Raw genomic sequence first — 7,526 nt, forward strand, 5'->3', positions numbered from 1 at the left:
CCTAAGCCAGACTGTTCCCAAATGACCTTCCGAAGGACACAATAAAGCATCATCAATGGAAGCAACTCAGAAGGGACAAGAGGAGGTGATGTTTCTTAGTCCTGAGATCCAGTCTGTGACAATAGGATAAGTGTTTACTGGAACCAAAGCTGTTTTACATGGAGAAGAGTGAACTGAGATGACAGAGAACTGTCTTCACATTTCATTGAGTATGAAATAGTGTCAAGTTTTTCTTTCCAGCACTATGATTCTGAGGCCACAGAGGATTCTTGTGAAATGAAACTTGTGATGAGGACTGAAGAAGCATTCAAAAATCTAATTTGACAAACACTTATTGATCTATGAAAAGGCATATGGAATGTTTTCTGACAAATGGCGTCTGGAAAGCAGGATATGACCAGAGCTTTAGGAGATTCAGGAATTTGGATAGCAGTTCAAGTAAGAGAGAACTTCTTACAGTTACAAATGTTCAATAATGGAACAGGTTGCTTCTTGAAATAGTGAGCTCACCATAGCTTGGCATGCTCAAGAAGGGACTAGATAAAGTAGATACTATAAAAGGGATTGCTGCATTATAACACTTGGTGAATAACTGATATAATCTTTTAAGGCCAGTGACCTTATGATTCTCCAAATAATTTTTACTAATGATTAAATAATTAGATTCCTTTTTTCTTTGGAAAGAGTTGAATCAATCATGTGAGACCCTGAAAAATTACTTTAACTTTCCTGAGGTTTAATTTCCTCATCTACAAAATGGATGGAAACATACAATGATATCACTGCTGCTTATTTCATAAAGATCTTGTGTGGACTCAATTAAATGAGGTTAAATTTTTTTACTGAATACAAAGCATTGAGTACCTGCCTATAGAATGATGTGACTTTTGCAACAGAAAGTGGGACAACATCCAAGGAAACTAAAATCAGTTCCTTCTAGAAATTGTTTCTTGGTCACCATGCACCTATGGCCTATGATTTTCTCATTTGACACTTGGTGTTCTTACTTGAGCTCTTTGTACTTGAGCTCAACAGGAAGCCACAAACTAGGGGATCTGTGTGTATACTTGGGTATTTTTTTTCAGCCTATCTGTACCACTAAAGTTTGTCAAAGGGGCATGGTAAGTTGAATTGGGAAATAGACACAAAAGCCTTTAAGTGCAGTACAAAGCATATCACCACAAAAAATGTCATGGTTGGTGATCTTCTTTATTTGATCTTTGTCTCATTCAGGAATTCCCACTAGAAAATCTCCAGTAGGTTTTATTTCAGAAATTGCTTGAACATCTGCACTAACAGATTCCTCACAGTCTTCTGATACATCCTTGGCAGTTCTGATGTTTAGAAAGTTCTCCTGTTGACTTAGAACCTGTAATGTCTATCTGACATCTATTTCACTAAAAAACAAAACAAAAAAAACAAACAAAACAAGCAAAAAAAAAAAAAAAAACCTACAAAATAAACCCACCAAAATTCCTATGGACTGGAGTAGGTTCAGCCTGGGTTTCCATGCCAGGATATGGGACATTTGGATACATAGTCAAAGCTGATGGATTCTTTAACATTTACAAGAAGGGGAGCTGTCAAAAATCACCATGCCTGACCCCCCAGTAGTCAATTGGGCCTCTTTGGAGGCCTAATCTTGGATCATCCTAAGGTCAACTAAGGCAGAAAAGACAAGCTAATTTATGAGTTGGCTGCTTTTAGATCTTTTGTCTTGAGGCCCATTTTCATTGTCCCTTTGCTGAAGCATTACTAGGGAGCCAATTCACAGAACCCTGAGGCACAGAAACCGTCTAATCCAATGCTTTCATTTCACAGAACATAAAGCAAAGGCCTAGAAACTAGAAAGAAATTGCTTGAAAAGTTGGGTGAATTTTTGGAAATACTGGGATTAGAATAAATCTTCCAATTCCTATTCCTGGCCCCACTGTTCTTTCCAAAACGGTGTCTCCATTCCTAGGAAAAGACATGGCGTTTGAATCTATGTATCATAGTTGCTGGGTTAATTCTGAGGTGAGAAAACAATAGGTCACAATTGTTTATGGGGAATTTCCAGAAATTGCCTTTATTTTCTTAAAGGCTAAGGCCGCTCATACAGCTCTCTTGAGATTTCCTATCTGATCAAAAAGCCCAAACAAAGCTGCGGAAGCCAGCAGAGCCAGCAGATATTTTGTAAGGCAGATTTACCTCTGCCTGGCATTCTGTGGGGCAGGAGAGGGGAGGGCAAAAGTATTAAATTTAGGCTTAAAAGCTCCTCAGAAATTCTTTACACACAGGAGACCAGGTTGGAGAAAAGAAGATGACTTGTGCCAAGGGGAAGAAAAAGAGAGACTAATGCCTGTGGTTTTCAAAGGTTAACAACAACATAAAAAAGCCCAAGTATTTGCACAGGGATGAATGCTCATTGGCTCTTGGCCAACAATTGTACAAGGGCTTGTGCCCACATCCTGTAGCTGTGGTTTAGGGACGCTGCTCATGAGTGACTTCTTATGCTTAGTGGCAGGAAACTTTAGTCACTGATGTGTAAACTCACCTTTGGTCTGTACCTCCCACAACATGCTCCGAAAGCAGTTAGGGGGCCAGGACTCCTGATTTCCTTGCAGATACCAGTTCCCCAGAGGCTAAGGAAGAACTTCGCTTGAGGCCTTAGGAATGCCTGAGAGTTGATTGATGTGTATCTTATTCCCCCTGATTGTGGCAACTCCTTAGGATAATTCTGTAGCCACAAAAAGAAATTATGATATACTCTCCTAACCCTTGTCTTTAGCCTCAAAATTCAAGACAAAGAATGTGAGCTGTATTTCATTTCAGGGCTGCAGCCAATGTGAAATGTGAGACTGCTTCTCAACCTAGATCTTGTACCTCATGTGCTATTCTACACTCAGTTTTTAAAAACCTTTTAGTAAACATCTCACAGTTCCTTTTTCAGTGAAGCCAAATGGAATTTGCAAGTCCACTTTAATGAACTCTTGTGTTTTTATGGTAAATATGGGAGATTATGATGCTATATTATGGATGCTTTGGGACAAGTTCTCTGCACCACCAACTTGTCTCTTGTGTCCTTGTGTCACAGGCTTATCCCATGCATCTCAGAAATTCCTTTTCCTTCCTTTTACATTCCCTACTCACTCTTTATGGAATAATTTAATCTGAGATTGGAAGAGAACTTAAAGGCCATCTAGTTTGGCCTCCTACTGATTGCAGGAATGCCCTCAACCAAAGCACTCACAGCAGATGGAGAGCCAACTTTTGCATAAACATTCCCAGGGCATAGAACACTTTGCTTTCTTTCTTTCTTTTTTTTTTTTATTTCAGCTTATTATGAGGGTACAAAAGTTCAAGTTATATATGTTGCCCATGTCCCCCCCATCCCCCCAAGTCTAAGCTTCAAGCGTGTCCACTTTGCTTTCTAAAGCAGCTAATTCCACTACTAAGCAGCTACAGCAAGCAGAAGGCTTTTCTGACTATTGTGCCCAAGACTTCCTCCTCAGAAATTTATTGATTTGGTGCTGGATCATCCTTTGACATTATCCCAAATAGATCAATTTCCTATTTCATATTCTTACACTTCAAGTAAAGGCAGCTAACTGGTGCTCTCTCCAAAGGTAATGGTAGTTGTTCTGTTTTTATTTTCTGAGACAAAAATTCCAATTATTACAACCATGTCTCATGTGATGCATTATCCAGAGGCCTTAGAAAACTTGTCTCTTGCTTGTGGACTATTCTGTTTGGCTACCATTTCTTTTAGAATATTGTATTCAACACTTGGCATGGCATTTCAAATATAGGCTGACCAGTGCAGATTAGGATAGAGTTGTTCTTTATTTGACACTATATTGTTATTAATGAAATCCAGGTTTTCTTTATCATACTATTTGTTCACATGAAAGTCATGGTTAACTTCATATGTAACTGTATATAATATAGGACTTTATTTTCTGATTTGGTAAACTCATTCAGGGAATAAATGAGACCAATTCAGTATGGGTTACCCTTAGTGAACCAGTAATCACTGCTTTCTTTTTTACCTTTTTAACTCATTTGTTAATTTTTTCTAAATTATTTGTTTAAAACTTTATTCTATAGTTTTGCCTAAGTCAGTGTCAAATTTTCTCTTCTCTAGTATCTGGAAGCTAACATTGTTTTTAAATGGGACTTTTTTCTGTCTTCTGTCTGGTGGACAAGGTGGGCATGATTATCATGATGGACAGCAGAGCCAAAGCAGTAAACAGAAGGGGTTGATCCACAGAGATTTTTGCCATTGGTTAGCTGAACGTGATGTCCCTAGAACAAAAACAGATGAGCAGTCTACTTCAGTCTTATTTCATCTATACTGGCAGAAGTGATCTGAAGTCTTACTTGAATTAGCACCTGCCACTCCAGGATACCATCATTCTCACTGAATTCAAGGATCCTGATTCAATGGCAGCAGTTGCCACTGTCATTCTTGCCCACAGAAGACAGCCACCAAGGAGATGTCCAAGATTGTTTCTCATGGCCTTGGGGAAGGAAGTATCTTTGGACCTTCTTAGGGGACATAAAGGCTAGGGGAGGTTTTATATAATAAATCCACTTTAGCATCTCAATCTCTGTAAGTCTTTAGATGCCTTCCCCTGGCATTTCAGCTTCATTAATACATACTTTCTTAGAGTCTATGTCTTAGTTAATTAACAAATCAAATTATTAGAGCCACTTTTAGGGTCTCAAACACATTGAATCAAGAATCCTGGTCTAGTGCCCTCTAATCAATACATTCTTTCTGGTCCAATACTACATTTCTGATCTACTGTCCTTGGACTCAGTGCCTGTACATGTTTTCCAGTTTTCTGTTGATATAAATTGGCAAAACTTCATAATTATATTGAGATATAACTTCTCATGAAGCACATTCTTTAACTTACTTTTTAGGGAATGAATTGGTTATAAGACTAGAAATAATGCAGAATGAGAATGTATTATCATACATTTAATCAGATGCTGATTCCAACTGCAGCTGTTGATCCAGATGTGGTTTTGTTGCTTGAGAAAAACAATACATTCCTTGGCATCTGGTATGCAGTTATCAATCTGCCCTTTTTTCGCTTCCTTCCTTCCTTCCTCCCTTCTTTCCTCTTTTATTTCTTTCTTTCTTCCTTCCCTCCTTCCTTCTTTTCTTTTTTCTTTTTTCCTTCCCTCCTTCCTTCCTTCTTTCCTCCCTCCCTCCTTCCTTCTTTCCTTCCTTCCTTCCTTCCTTCTTTCCTTTCTTTTTCACCTATTATTAAGATCATCAGGGGCAGTTTGCTTTCAGCTGACAGGACCAGCAAAACACTCAGGGTTATATCAACCTTCCAACCCTATGTCAACAGGGAATTTGATCACCTCTCTGTTCAAGGGCTTCACACTGGCCCATGACATCAATGATATCATGTCTATTGAACCAGGTGAGCAGGAATTAGCAATTATTCTATTCTAACATTTGTGCAAGACACATACACAGAAATATATTCCCTCAAAAATTTATGTTTTTCACAAAAAAGTCACATTGATGATTTTTCTACGGGATCAGTGGTCTGGGACATGTCAATATACACCTCCTAAGGAAAATGGTAAATTGCTGCCCTGGATGACTAAGAAAGAGCCATAATGCCTAATTGTTTTTTTTAGATTCTGGAAGTAACATATATCTTATTTGGGTCTGCTACTTGAATCCATTTGACCAAGTAATCCAAAAGGCAGCCAGTTTTGAGTGGGGCCCAGAACAGAAGAATTCAAAATAGGTCTAGACTACTTTACCACTTGGGCTGTATATTCCAGCAGATCCAATGCTGCTTGAATTATCTGTGGCAGCTAGAGAGATACTGTACGGAAACTTTGGTCAGCCCCTCTAGATGAATCACTGGGTAGACTTTAGAACTTTAAGCACAGATATGCCATCCTCCCAGATAACTATTTTCCTTTTAAGAAACCACTTTTGGTTTGCTATTGGGCTCTAGTAGATATGAATATCTGACTATAGGCCACCAAATTACCATGCAGCCTAAGCTGCCCTTCATGTACTAGATATTGTGTGACCCATCAAACCATAAAGTTGGGCATGCAAAATGGCACTCTATTGTCAGTTGAGATGCTATACAAAAGATAAGTTTCAAGCAGGTCCTGAAGGCACAAATAAGTTGCATGAGCAAGTGGCCCAGAAGACTATTGCACCTACTCCTACTACATTTTCTTCTCTTTCCTAACCCACACCTGTGATTTTATGGTTCCCTTTGACCAGTGGACTGAGGAAAAAAGGAATTGAACTTGATTTACAGATGATTATGCCGCATCATCTGAGAGTGGACAGCTGTGGTACCTAGTCACGCTGATCCAAATGAAAGACAGTGATGAAGGAAACTTCTCCTGGTGGGTAGAATAAATGGAACACCATTTCCATGTCATGCCTCAGGACTGCCTTCCATTTTATAAATGAGGAAACTGAGATCTGAAGCAATGATAAGCCCCAGTTACTGTCATACATACCTGAGAAAGCCACCACAGCTGGCTACTGGGAGAGACATAATGCTACTTCTTCCTTTTCGCCTATGTCAGATTGGGATCAGTTTCACATAACATAAACCCTTTCACTATTTTAAACACCAAGTATTTGTGTATTTTAACATATAGAATTAAGTACTTACAACATCATTAGAAAAGCTGTAGACACAAGGTCTAGGCTGGGATTCCAGAAGTGATTCTCAGAACAACGCTGCAAAATTGGCTTACCAAGGAATTGCTTATCTCTGCCATATGTAGGAGCTGTCCAATCAGGAAGCTGCTCTTTCAATAGCAGGCATCAGGATCATATCACCTTAGCTATAATCTTATGATCAGGAGCATCTGCCAGACTGCTGGCTCCAGAACCACATTATGTCTGCTAGATCTGCACCAGCAAAATGAATGTGACATCTTCCTCCTTATTTATCCTAAAGCAGGACTGGAAAGGGCATTTCATTTCTTCCTCTTAATAGTAATTGCACAAAGATTTGTTGAGTGCTTAATATGTACCGAGCAGTGTGCTAAGATCTTTGCATTAATTATATCAATGAATCCACAAATAACTTTCCCCAGAATATAATATAAATGTCACCACTTCAATTTTAAGATGAAGAAAGTGAAGGACAAACAGGCTAAGAAACTAGGCCAAAATTGTATACTCCTAGGTAGAAGATCTGTTTTAAATTAGAACATAATTATATCCAGAATCTAGCTACAAAGGAATGTGAGAATTGTTATATTTAACTATCTAACCTCTGTAGTACAAAAAGCCCGCTGGACCAATGTTGGGACAGATGTTGAGCTGGCCATTCTACTGAATCCACAATCTAACTTTTATTAAAGATATTATTAAACTCTTTCCCCCTTGACTGACTGTGAACTCCTTAAAGGTATCTCTGTTTATCCTCTAGCACAGTCCTTCACTTATAATAGGCAATCAGCAAACGTGTTTTATGATTCTTAAATGCCATAGGCATTTTGGTTTCAACCCATTTCAGTAGCACATGCTT

This window comes from Lemur catta, chromosome 1 (genome assembly GCF_020740605.2).
Source record: "Lemur catta isolate mLemCat1 chromosome 1, mLemCat1.pri, whole genome shotgun sequence".
Taxonomy (NCBI): domain Eukaryota; kingdom Metazoa; phylum Chordata; class Mammalia; order Primates; family Lemuridae; genus Lemur; species Lemur catta.